At 38.9% G+C, this 14,538-nt stretch overlaps 1 non-coding gene across 1 annotated transcript; it reads left to right on the plus strand.

The window, feature by feature from the left end:
* The first annotated feature begins 2,524 nt into the window (after positions 1–2,524).
* Positions 2,525–2,631, plus strand: LOC141722948 (small nucleolar RNA R71). Its single transcript, XR_012575946.1, has one exon. It is a non-coding gene; the product is annotated as a small nucleolar RNA R71 (small nucleolar RNA).
* Positions 2,632–14,538: the final 11,907 nt, after the last annotated feature.

Raw genomic sequence — 14,538 nt, forward strand, 5'->3', positions numbered from 1 at the left:
TATCACAAATTCTAAATATAACCAAGTGATTAAATCTCAACAACAAATAAGTATGATCCTGATCTAGATCAAAAGTAATCCTATAAGACTTTATGAAAATATTTGTTTTCGGCATGCAAATCAATTCATTAGGAATTAAACATCCCTCTATTCATCATCACCACACTCAAATCAACATCAACTTATCAAATATCATAGTTCATCTTAAGGGATCATGCTAAATATGCATGCAAATGCAACTATATGAAATCACATAAAAATAAACAATATGCAATTATATGAAATCACATAAAAACAAACAAATATGTCCTAAATGAACAATCATACAAAAATATGAATGAACTACAACTAAACATGCAATATGAATTTATATGAATCTATATGGACACACACACTACTAATCCTTACATTATCACCCCCAAACTTAAAATTTTCAATATCCTCATTGGAGGTAATAATAAGGATTTCAGGCATACCCAGTCGTCGGAAAGATCACCCTCCTCGGGTGGAGGATCAGGTGGCCAATCAACCTCGACAACAGTGGCTCGAAAAATAGTGCCCAAATCCTGTGTCAAATCTGCAGCAAAATGACGGTGAATGTCGTACTGCTCATCACCAATACCAGTCATATCAACTACCTGTTGCACATGAGAAGAACCTTCTGTAGGCACTGGAAGATCCGTTCGACTATTCCCTACATCATCAAATATATACCACAACTCCTTATCATGGGATGCACCTAAGAATAAATAATTCAAGTGATCTGGCAGTCCAATGAGCTCAAGTGTGGGAGCTTCTTCAATAGATGGTTCAAAATGCTCCTGAAATTTTTTTAACTCTGCTAACCCAAGAGAATCGAATGACATATCCAACTTCCTCTTCCACGGAGGTGCATTCAAAACCTGCAATTACTCTACTTTAAAGCACTCCTCTTTAGCTGTGGGTAACTTTATTTCCTTGAACATATTAAAAGTGACCTTTTAATTGTGAACCTTCATCGAAAAGCTCTCCTTTTTGCACATCGATCATAGTTCGACCAGTAGCTAAGAATGGTCTTCCCAAGATAATTGGAATCTTCTTATCTTCCTCGAAATCAAGAATTATAAAGTCAGCAGGAAAGATGAGTTTATCCACCTTGACCAAGACATCCTCCACTATACCTCGTGGATAAGCGATGGAATGGTCAGCTAGTTGCAATGACATGTATGTTGGTTTCGGATCAGGCAGACCAAGCTTCTTGAAGATAGATAAGGGCATCAAATTGATGCTAGCTCCTAAATCACATAAACACTTGTTGAATGACAAGTTTCCGATGGTGCAAGGAATAGTGAAGCTTCCAGGATCCTTAAGCTTCGGAGGCAACTTTTGTTGCAACACAGCACTGCATTTCTCCGTGAGAGCAACGGTTTCTAAGTCATAGAGCTTCACTTTCTGAGAGAGAATACCTTCCATAAACCTCACATAGCTAGGCATCTGTTCAAGAGCTTCAGCGAAAGGTATGTTGATATGAAGTTTCTTGAACACCTCCAAAAACTTCTCAAATGGCCTATCCAACTTTTTCTTCTGCAGCCTCTTAGGAAAAGAAGGTGGAGGATAGATCTGTTTCTCCACTGTATTACCCTCAGGAGGAGTGGGTTCCACAATAGTCTTTCTTGGTTCCAATTCCGCTTCATTCTGCACTTCTTCTTCAGCCAAAACTTTAGGTTCTGGAACTTGAGATTTTTCAGGGCTTGCAACCTTCCCAGAACTCAATGTAATTACCTTAATCTGCTCTTCTGCTTCTCTCTTTCCTGGAACTTCTGTATCACTAGAAAGCGTTCCTGGTAGTCGATTCAATACGGCGTTAGAAATTTGTCCTATCTAGTTCTCCAGATTCTGGATAGAAACAGCCTCGCTTTGGCATATAAGAGCCTGGTTTTTGCACATAAGCCGCAACTCCTCCAATTCAGATTTTTCATTCGAAGATAGACATGCACCAATAGTTTGTTATTTTTGTGTAATTTGTTATTGAAAACCGGGAGGGTTGAATAGCTTATTTCCAAACTGCTGGAATGGCTGTTGCATCACATTCTGATTGTTGCTCCAGCTGAATTTAGGATGATTCCAGTTGTCAGGATGATAAGTGTCTGGAACTGGTTGCTGCGATCTCTGAAAGTTTCATACAAACTGAGCTGAGTCACTAGATATAGCGCATTGCTCCGTCAGATGCGGACCTGCACACAGCTCACAGACACTAATTATCTGCTTAACACCATAGTTAGCCAAAGAATCGATCTTCATAGATAACGCCTTTAGTTGAGCAGTGATAGCCGTAGCTGTATCCACTTCAAGAACTCCTGCTACCTTGCCCTGTGGACATCTCTGGGTTGGATACCGATATTCATTAGCAGCCATCAGTTCAATTAGATCATAAGCTTCCTCATAGCTCTTTGCCCATAATGCTCTGCCTGATGTTGCATCGAGCAGGGATCTGAACTGTGCTCCCAACCCATTGTAAAAACAATTGATGATCATCCAATCATGCATTCCATGATGAAGACACTTCCTAAGCATCTCCTTGTAGCGCTCCCAAGCTTCATATAAAGATTCTCCTGATTGCTGCGCAAATTGAGTAAGAGCATTCTTGATTGTAGCTGTCTTCGCCATAGGGAAGAATTTAGTAAGAAATATCTGAGCAAGATCCTCCCAAGTAGTAATCGAACCAGCTGGTAGAGAGTGTAACCAGCTCTTAGCTTTCTCCTTCATAGAGAATGGGAATAGTCACAGCTTTATAGCATCTTCAGAAACTCCATTGAACCTGAACGTGTCGCAGATCTCAATGAAATCCCTAATGTGAATATTGGGATCTTCAGTTGGAGAACCCCCAAACTGGATTGAATTCTGCACCCATTGAATTATGCTAGGCTTGATCTCAAAGGTATTAGCTGTGATAGCTGGCCGAACAATGCTAGATTGAATGTCATTGATGTTGGGTTGAGAAAAATCCATCAAGGCTTTCGTTCGTGCTGCTGGATCTCCCATTGTACTGAGAACCTGAAACACAAACAAATAAACCGTGAGAGTAAAAGAGTCCGAGTCAGTGAACTTTAACGACCACTGATGACAAGCACATAAACTAAAAATTAACACCGAGTCCCCGGCAGCGGCGCCAAAAACTTGTTAGGGCGAAAACACGCGCTAATATTCACGCAAGTATCCGCGTTCGTAAGTAGTATAAGATATAAATCAGATTCGTTCCCACAGAGACTGGTTTAGGTTAAGTTCAATTTATGTACCTATGTAACAATGTATGGTTATCGCTCACTGCTAAGACAAATAATAAATTGGGTTTTTATTAAACTAAGAGATTGTACTAAATAACATTAACTAAGAGAATTGAGGTTGAATTACTATATATGACAAATATGGGATTCTAACTTCATTAAATACTTCATTCAATAGCCTTATTGTTCTTAACCTTAGCATGTAATGGTGATGACACTAATCAGATAACACGAAACTAGTAAACGCCAACTTTTGTTGTACGAATACCCTATTACCAAGCATCCACAAAAGAGATAGAAGTTGAATAGACACCAATTATGCTTAGTCCTTATATCTCTCTAAGAATTGAAAATATAACGGTTTAATGCGCAAGTTATCTATCATTATTACATAGGGCAAGTAAGATGGTTAAAATTTCCTACAAATCATGCATAACAAATACATGAACCTATGCTAGCATGGCAAGTTCTAAACCACTATATTCACTGTCGCTTCAATAGAGATTAACACACTATCTTATATGTTAGCTGACATTTTTACTAAACCTTTGGATGAAGCAATTTTCACTATACTTGTAGGTGAAATTGGAATGCTCAATTCTTCATCCTAAGGCAAGAACTCAGCTAATGTATTACAGCAGATTAATTTTTAATAAATCAAAATTAATTTGATTTAATTAGAAATTGACTGAAATATGAATCATAAATATTTCAGAAATCTCTGCATATTTATTTTTCAAAAACAAAAATTTAACTTGGAATTTTTCAAATTCTAAGTAAACTGCTAAGTTGTTAATCTACATATTTAATATGTAAAATTAACACAAGGCAGAATTAAACTGATCAAAAGTATATAGAGAACTGAGTTCTCGATAAGTCTAACTGACTTATCGACAAGTCATTTTAAGACTTCTCGAGTGAGTTCTCGATAAGTCAATTTACTAACTTCTCGGGTGACTTCTCGATAAACATTATTATGACTTATCGATAAGTCATTGTAGAGTTCTCTAGCAGTGTAAACTTACAGAGTTCTGTACAAGTATCTTTTTAGACTTATAAATAACTCAGAACTAAAATAATTTAATTTCATAAATTAATTTGGTCAAATACTTTTGTCAAAATTATTCTGATTTTTTTTTGAATTTATTCAAATAAAAATTGGAATCAAATTTAGTCCATTTTGGAAAAACTGGGTATTTATTTGACATCTCGATAAGCTTATTTTTAGTTCTCCACAAGAATAAATAAAATGACTTATGATATGTCTTTCATTTCTTAAAATGACTTCTCGATAGACTAATTCCAAACATCTATTTTTGAGTTCTTGATAATTCATTTGCTTTTACTATAAATCCCCAAACATCTCGATACATATACATACTTACACATTCGAGATCTCAAGTGACCTAGTTTTTCAATCCAAAACCAATTTCTCTCTCTTTTTCACTCCTTTCTCACTAATTTTTCTTACCCATTCACTCTCACTAAACATCAATGGCACTCAATATTGTTAGAGCTACAATCTTAGAGAAAGGAATAAACTACCTAGCTTTTACTAATGCTAACCAAGCCCCTGATAGCGTCAAGGGGTTTGTAAAATTCTTGTCTGAATCCTATCTTGCAGGAGCTTTAACTGCTAATCCAGTCCTGTACTTGGATGTGTTGCATGAGTTTTGGACAACTGTTGTGGTAAGGAATGTGATGAATGACAACTCTGTATCTTTGGTGGTAATTTGCACAGTTGGAGGCCAACAGGTAGAGTTCAATGAACAAGATGTGAATATTGCTTTGGGGCTCCCAACTACAAACTTAGTGGAAGTGCCAACTCTTGATGAATTTACTGAGTTTATGGACTTCATCAATTATGGTGGAAGAATCAACCTATCAAGCTTGAACATGACAAACTTAAGGAAATAGTGGTCCTTTATGTTTGATTCTGTAGTGAGGGCCTTCACATGTAGGAAGACAGGGTTTGACAACATTTCAAGTGTGGTGCATAAGATGGTGTACTCAATAGCCCACAACAGACACTTGAATGTTGGTATATTGATCATGGAAGAACTTGCAACCAAGTTGACCATGCCCCTGTCTGCTAGAGGTAAAAAAATCTTCTTTCCTAGATTCATTATGTCTACTTTAAATCATAAAGTACCAGATATACATTTGTTGAATGATATAGATAACACTAAAATAGGCAATTATAAGAAAGTGTCCAAAATAATATTTGGTTCACTTAGTACAAAGAACAAGGTAAATGTGAGTCTGAAAATCACTCCATTCATGTTGGAGAGGTTTAGGACTTACCCTTACCCAATGCCTGACATGAGATCAAATGCACAGTCTAGCACAACTATGGTCCCTGAACCTGTAGAAGTACAAATACAGGAACACCCACAGGGACCTTCCCAAGATGAAACCACTTCTTCAAACCAACTAGCAGCTAGGAAACCAACCACTTCATCTTCTCAAAAGGATGAGGTGAGTAAAACGAAGAGAAAGGAGATAATCTTGATAGTTATGATTGAGAGTGGTAAGGAACAAACAGAAGCTGAGTCACCATTGGTCAAGAGAAAAAAGAAGAGTAAGAAATCTGAGCTGACCACTCAAGCCACCTCTGTATTCTCCCAAACGGATGCAGTTGTAACAATGGGGACTAAACATACTCTAGATACATCCTCTCAACAGGGTGTGTCTATTGAAAAGAGCATTCACCCCAATGCATTCTTTATAGAGTCTGCACAGTCCGCACTTGATCAAATCCAAGTATATAGTAGAAGAATTAAGAATGACACACACAATGAGGGCACATCTATTGAATCTCCCTTATCCATTCAGGGGGAGCTGCCAACACTCACTTATGAAAAACAACTTCTAATCTCACAAATTTCTTCTCCACCTACAGCACTTGAATTCAATTCTCAAGTGCAAGCTAAATCAACTAACTTGGTTCAAGAAACCTTGTTCACCATCCAGACAATACAATGAGATGGTGAGAGGCTACTAGCTGGGGTAGACTTTGATGACACCATTAAAACCATGGGGGATTCATCAGTTTTTACTAAAGACCCCATGGATGTCACAAATGCACCTTCATGTGCAAATCAGCCTTTACGGACTATTAGGTTTGAGAGTACTACTCCTGAGGGGGAGCTATCTAAATCCTCTCCAATTTAATTGGAGGTTCATCATGTAGGAACAACTTCCCTCAAAATCCTAGTAGAAATTGCATTAGCAGTTGATGCTAGGTGTAATAACCCCCAAAATTTTCAACTTTTTGTAACCCTTGTGAATAATGTTTTAGCTGAATGAGAAAACTTTTCATGCCACACTACGTAGGGGTTCTGTTATTGATCTTCTGGGATAGTATTAGTTCTCTATGTGGTATATAAGTGTATGTAAAGATCGTCAGAATCCAATTTCCGAACACTTTGGTTTTTCCCGGAAATCCACTAGATACGGAAAGAATTGAGTATAAGGTAGCAGGATAAAAAGGATTTAAATTAAAGGATTATAATAGAGGATCATAAAAAGGAATATAATGTATTGAGAAAGGTTAAGGGAACCTAAGTAATAAGATCCCGGGTATGATCCTTCAAACGATAAACGAAAACGAAAGTTAAGCGAACCGTATAACAGATCAGCGGTCATTAGGCAAACAATTAGGAAATTAATCAAAGGGATTAGAGAGAGTGATGTCACCCAACCAATGAGAAGAGGACAAGGAGGGAAAGATGACATCACAACATGACATAGGCATGACATGGGAAGGAAGGAGATGTGGTGGCTTTTTAACCACACAAAATCAAGGGCAAATAGGTAATTAACTAAAACAAACACAAAATCAAATCAACCAAGCCAAGCAAATCATTTTTCATCAAAATAAAAAAGAAAACCAAGGCATTGTCTTCATTAGCTCTCGGCTTTTTACTACTGCAAAGGGAGAGAAATTCAAAACTCAAGATCCAAGCTTCCTAAATTGGTGAGTTAATTCCCTAATCATCCTTATGCTTAGTTAGGGCTATATCATGAGTTTAAGCCATCAATTCCTTCTCAATCTTCTTCATTTAATCAATGAAGAAGACAATGAATAGTGTTTTCAAGTTTTTAACTTGAAATTTTTCTTGTTTTCCTTTAAGATCCAAACATTCCTAAGACTTCTCAAAGCTTCTTAAGGCTTCCTAGCTCCTCCCACCACTTCAAGGAAGGTATATCATCTCCAAACCCTAGATTCCTATGTTTAATAAGATGATTTTGATTATTATGGTGATATTGTAGCTTAATGTTTGGGGTTTAGAGTTTGGGTTGAAGTGGTATTGAAATGGAATGGTAAATCTTGTTGTTTTGATTAAAAGAACTTAAGTATAGTTAAAGTTAAGCTTAGGCATAAGTATAAATGTTGGAATTGAATTTATTGGGGCTGTTATGATGTGATAAGGATGGATGTTGGTTGTGTGTTTGATTTGAGGTTGAATTGTGGTTGGTTTTGAATGGTTTAAAAGTGGGAAATCGCGTAAACATAGCCGTCGTAACGTCCGATTTTCTTTAGACTGTTTTTGTGCATAAAATTAGGACCCGAGAACCCCCTGCTAGATTATGACCATTGCCATTTCTAGATAGCTCGTGTTACGAGCTTTGTTTTGATATGTAGTTCGTTCGATTCCGATGCACGGTTTAGGAGAAACAACCGTTTCAAGTAACGGCGTTTCGCGAACGAAACTTTTTCCCCTCGCCTTACTTTGAAACATAGGTTAAAGACCAAAAAGGGTTAATTAATGTATGAAACATTTATGGTAAGTGTGTTAGGCAGTTGGTAAGACACTCGCGAAGGAATCGCCTTAAAACTCGTAAAGGTTAAATTATTAAAAATGGTGGAGCCGAGGGTACCCGAGTGACTTAAGAGAATCAGTAAGCGCAAAATAAGCGTTAGAGTCTAAGTTAGTTAAAGTATAGATTTACAAGTGACTTTGGTTTAATTCCAACTTACTTGTTGTTTATAGGTTACCAGACTCGTCCCGAGCCTTTTATCACCCCAAGTCGCTCAGGCAAGTTTTCTATCCGTTATACTGTTGTTGTGATGTATATATGTATATGCATTATCTTGTGATAGATGCATGTTGGTTAATTAGCAAATGTTGCGATATATTGAAGCATGCTGTTATGGTATATATATGCATGCCTATTTCATATTCTTTCCATATATATATCTGTTGGTTCAGTTGATAATACCTATGCTAGAGGATAGCGGTAATTTGCATATACCCTTATTATAGGGACCCAAAAGATGAAAACACTTTCTAAAACCGGGAGTCGAGGATCCCGAGTAGATTTTGTATATATGTATATATATATTCATATATATATATATATGTTTATAGTTTTCAAAACTGTTAATCGAATAAGGGTTATTCGATAACTTTATATTATTTATTGAATATTATTTCGAATATTATTCGAGGGCTTATGACTCCTTTATATTATTATTGAATATTACTTGGATATTCATTCGAGGATGTATGACTCCTTTATTTTATGAATATTATTTATAATATTCATTCGAGGTATTATGACTCCGCTTATTACTGAAATATATTCTTTATTTTATTAAAGAATAAGGTGTCAATACTCAAACTTATTTTCGATTATTCAAATAAAGATAGTACTTTCGTATAGGTATATCTTTGGATATTTAATATTCATTTCAAGTATAAGTTTCAAAACTTCTACTTCAATTATTTTTATAAAGATTATTCTTTATGGGAATATTATTTAAATAATAATATTCAGACATTTTCTAAATATACTGGGGACTGATTTACTTCCTTAAATCAGCTTTACTCCAAACACTCTTTAAAGTGTTTTCGAGTCTTCAAAATGATTTTTAAAAGTTAGAGCGGATCCCAAAACTCATTTTTATATTTAAGATCTTCCTTTATAAGGGGATTTAAATACTCGCTCAAAACCTGAGGGATCCGGCTCTGTGGTGTATTTTATATTCGCAACAAGGTTGCAGTTTTGGTAAATGAATTGATTACTTACCCAACGTTCGGGAAGTAAGTCCATCTATTGAGTCGGCATAAGCAACATGGGCTCAGTGGGCATCCATGATAGTGTAAGTGGCTCAGTGGGCGTCCATGATAGTGTAAGTGGCTCAGTGGGAGTCCATCAAATGCATAAGTGGCTGAGTGGCAGTCCAGCATAAGGTCCTATTGCGACCAGGGTGATCACCCGTGGGGAATTCGTCCATCTACTAGTAGAAAAGGTTAATTATTGGTATCTTTGCCTGATCAGCAAGATATCTGGTTTATGCCAAAATTCTTTTCCTTTCCTAATTTATTGGATATTGCAATTCTGTTCATACTTTACATGACAGAGGTTTTCAGGAAATGTATAAAGAAGATGTATATATGGATATATATATATATCAGAACTTAATGAAGTATATCATAACTTCATTTCCTTTAATAATATTTCAAAGGTTTAATCTATTCAAATCTTGTCTGGTAGTCTTATCTATGTGATGAACTGTTGAAAGCTCATTATACTTTGAACAGTGGTAGTTCAAGTAGCTTTATAAATGATATAAGTGTAGTGAAGTATTTGGTAACTTCATCCCTTGTTTTTACTTATATCTAGTAAGTAATTATCTTACACATGATAAAAGATTCTAGTAAGTATCCATTTAGATACTTATATTATTGTTATCACTATATATTATCTTGCGAGCTGTAAGGCTCACTCTTGCTTTATTTCTTCATCACACAACAACAGTTAGGAAAGATGGCCAGACTCCAGCAGACCCAGCGCAAGCGCGTGGGAAGCGTCCCGCGTCTTCCCGATGATGTTGTAGCTGCTATAGCTGTAGAGGTAGATCTATTGTAGATCAGACCATCTACTTTTGAGAATCAATTATGTATAATTATAACTTGTGGCAGATAATGGCAATTAACTGTAAATTTATCAAGTAATCATTTTGGGTTGTAATAACTTTTAAATTGTGGATTTAAAGACTTGTACTTATTTCAATTTCATCTCTGAGACTATAACGGGTTGTGGTGTGTGTTAGTGTGTGGTCACAGCATAAGGTTATTTATTATTAATTAAGTGAAGTGATATTGTGGAAAGAAAGATCGTGACGACCCGGATCCCCGATTCCGGATCTGGGGGTGTTACAGAAATGGTATCAGAGCTTAGCGTTATAAACCTCAGAGATGATGCGACGATATAATAACAAATTCACAAAGATAATAAGAACTCTTGCCAAGTTCATGGTCGGACTACTTAAAGTAGTGCTGACAGTTAAAACCCTTACGGGAACCCTTATAAGTATCATGATAGTAACTTAGCTCGTTTAATGTGTAGGCGCCTGAGATAGAGGACCCTGAGATGTTCGAGCGTGAGCATGATGAGGCACTGCTAGATGTCGAGGATCAGGAGGAGCCTGAGATGGAGGAGGATGAGGAGGACCCCTCAGAGGAGTCAGAGACGGAGGTCATTGCTATTTCAGATGAGGAGGACCCCTCAGAGGAGTCAGAGACAGAGGTTATTGTTATTCCAGATGAGGAGGACCCGGATGAGGTCCCAGTAGATGAGGAGCGTGTTGGACCTATGGTAGTGTATGCTGGTACCCCTTTACCCACACTTCCGGTGGTCAGAGCCCTTACCCCTCCACCACTATCTTGGATTCCCGATGATGACAGCTCAGAGACCCATACTTCCGAGCCTAGGCAGACCGAGGAGGCACCCTCAGCGGCTCCGGATTCACCACCTCTTGACCCTGCCCACAGGCAGTCTTCGTTAGCTCATGGATATGTTCAGGATGTTCTGAGGACCCGAGTGGCTGTTGCCGAGGGCCGACTGGATGAGGCCAGGAGGGAGTTGGATGCAGAGAGGGCGGGTAGGCGTACCCGAGCTTATGAGACTAGGGCTTCTATACCCCGATCCTTGAGGAGGGAGCTTACGGGGATAGAGCTCACGTCCCGAGCGAGACTCAGATCTCTCCAGAGGGACAGGCATGGTAGGATCTCCAGGCGGCAGGCCGACTATATCTTCCGTCGTGCGATGGAAAGGGTATGGGAGCTGACCCGCTCCGGTGTATGATTCAGGATTGACGATGGAATAGTCTAGTTGTCTAGTTAGCCGAGGCCTTAGTAAGAGCCAATTTTCCGGGATAGTTAACTTATATATAGCATCCCTTTTTCTGACTAGACAGATAGACTCTTGTGTATCACTTTTGGGACAGATGACTGTAGCACTGTTGTACTTTTGACCAGATCAAACTATGTATTTCTCGTATTATGTATATATTTGTTTCGTTTCGGTTCAGTTCCTTAGTGACGAGGTCACTGTTTTTATCATTATTATTACTGCACTTCGTATTAGAACTGTCAAAAAAATAATAGAATTGCGATATACGTTCTCCCCATAATGAAGCTGTGCAAGGCACAATGTTGTATATGATTGTGACCTAACGTTGAATTTCCTAATAATTTTTTTATTATCAGAATCATGCCGCCAAGAAAGATTGGAACTAGGGCGAACCCTGGATCTGAGGACCAGGGAAGCCATAACCAGGATGATAGGAACCAGGAACACAGTGAAGAGGAAGATGAGGATTATGTGGAACAGGATGACTCCCTGTATGAAGAGGAAGAGGAAACATATGATGTTGAGGGATTTGAGATAGAGGCTGAAGAAGGAGAAACTGAGGTTGAGCAACCAGTACCAAACCCAGGCCTGGATCCCATGGGCCAGTTCATGCTACTCCTAAGGCAGAATTTGGAACGTCAACCCAACCCACCCCCTCAAGGAAATAACAATACTGTGGCAAACTCTTTCAGGGCTTTTAAGTCCCTTAAGCCCCCTGAGTTCCACGGATCAGCCGACCCAGTTGAGGCAAGGGCATGGTTAAAGGAAATGGAGAAATCCTTTGAGATTTTGAGTACCGATGAGGCACAGAAGACTGTATTTGCTACCTACCTTCTGAAAGGAGAAGCTAACTACTGGTGGGAGGCCAAGAAAAACATGGAGACAGATGCTATTATAACCTGGGAGAGATTTAGTCAGTTGTTTCTGGGAAAGTATTTCCCGAGGTTTAAGGAAAACCAGATGGAGCTCAAGTTCTTGGAGCTAAAGCAGAATAACTTGTCTGTAGCAGAGTACGAAGCGAAATTTACTGAGTTATCAAGGTTTGTGCCGGAGTTTGTGAGCACCGAGGAAAAGAAAGCTAGGAGGTTTCAGCAGGGACTGAAACCGTGGATTCAGAATAGGGTGGCAATCCTTGAGCTTACGGACTATGCCACTCTGGTGCACAAGGCAACGATTGTAGAAGTCGGAAGTGAACAGATGTAGAAGGAAAGAGAGAAGAAAGGAATAAAGAGGAAAAGTATGAGCATGGGTGGAGGTTCCGCAGGAAGAAGCTTCCCAACTAGATTTAATTAAGGAGCAGTGTCCCTACCAGGAAGGAACACAGGGTTTAAACGGCCAATGAGTGTGAGCGTGAGCCAGGGCGGCCAGAAGTCAAGAATGTCCTATTCCAACCAGTCTCGATCCCCATTGCCAGCCTGTAACATATGTGGAAGGAATCACACTGGGGAGTGTAAAGGAAAGCCAGTAACCTGCTTTAAGTGCGGTCGGGTAGGCCACTATTCAACTAAGTGCCCATCATCAACCCCTGCCGTCATTCCAACCACCACTTGTCATCAGTGTGGACGCCCGGGTCATTGGAAGAGGGAATGCCCAATGAACAAACCAGCAGCTTCGGGAGCAAGCAGGGCTGCTTCTAATAAGCCACCTACTGCAAGGACTTTTAACATGACAGTCCAGGATGCTATGAAAGATTCAGATGTGATAGCAGGTACCCTTTCTCTAAATTCAGTCAGTGCAAACATTTTATTTGATTCGGGAGCAACTAAATCTTTTATATCAAAGGACCTTGCGCGTAAGTTAAGACTTAAGGCTGAACCCTTGATAGAACCCTTACAAGTAGAAATAGCCAATCATGAAATTATTCCTGTTAACCAGATTCACCCCGCCTGTGAGATAGGCATAGGGGAGCAATCTTTTAGTGTTGATCTGATTCCTTTTAAATTAGGGGAGTTTGATGTAATTTTGGGAATGGACTGGCTATCTAGCAATGATGCTCAGATAGACTGTAAAGGGAAGAAAGTTAAGCTAAATATCCCAGGGAAGAAAGAAGTTATATTTAGAGGAAAGAGGCAGACGCAGAAATTTTTGACTATGGCCCAGGCCAGAAGGATGCTACGAAAAGGAAATGAGGCCTACCTAGCCTATGTGGTGGACACACAGAAGGAGGTGCCCAACTTACAAGATATTCCAGTAGTCAACGAATTTGAAGATGTATTCCCACAAGACCTTCCGGGATTACCACCCGATAGAGTGATTGAATTTGCTATTGAGTTGGCCCCGGGGACGGCGCCAGTTTCAAAAGCACCTTACCGATTAGCCCCGTTAGAAATGAAGGAATTAGCTATCCAATTGCAGGAACTCTTGGATAAGGGTATGATAAGACCCAGTGTGTCTCCGTGGGGAGCACCAGTTTTATTTGTTAAGAAGAAAGATGGGAGCATGAGGCTGTGCATCGACTATCGAGAGTTGAACAAGCTAACCATAAAGAACAAGTACCCATTACCTAGAATAGATGATCTGTTCGACCAGCTAAAGGATGCTGTTTATTTTTCCAAGATCGACCTGAGAACTGGATATCACCAACTAAAGATTAAACCCGAAGATATTTCCAAGACAGCGTTCCGTACCAGATATGGGCATTATGAGTTCTTGGTAATGTCCTTTGGATTAACCAACGCCCCAGCGGCTTTCATGGATTTAATGAATAGAGTATTTAAGAAGTACTTGGACAAGTGTGTGATAGTTTTTATCGATGATATTTTGATCTACTCAAGAACTGAGGCAGAACATGCAGAGCATTTGAGGATAGCTCTAGGAATACTTAGAGAGGAACAGTTATATGCCAAATTCTTGAAGTGTGAATTCTGGCGGAATGAAGTACAGTTTTTAGGATATGTGATCAATAAAGAAGGAGTATTGGTCGACCCCTCCAAGATAGAGGCGGTCTCAAATTGGGAAAGGCCAAAAACACCCACAGAGGTAAGGAGTTTCATAGGATTGGCCGGCTACTATCGTAGATTTGTACAGGACTTTGCGAAGATCGCAGCCCCTTTGACACGACTTACTCGTAAGACAGAGAAGTTTGAATGGACGGAGAAATGCAAGAACAGTTTTCAGGAATTAAAGAAAA

This window comes from Apium graveolens, chromosome 4, assembly GCF_009905375.1.
Source record: "Apium graveolens cultivar Ventura chromosome 4, ASM990537v1, whole genome shotgun sequence".
NCBI lineage: Eukaryota > Viridiplantae > Streptophyta > Magnoliopsida > Apiales > Apiaceae > Apium > Apium graveolens.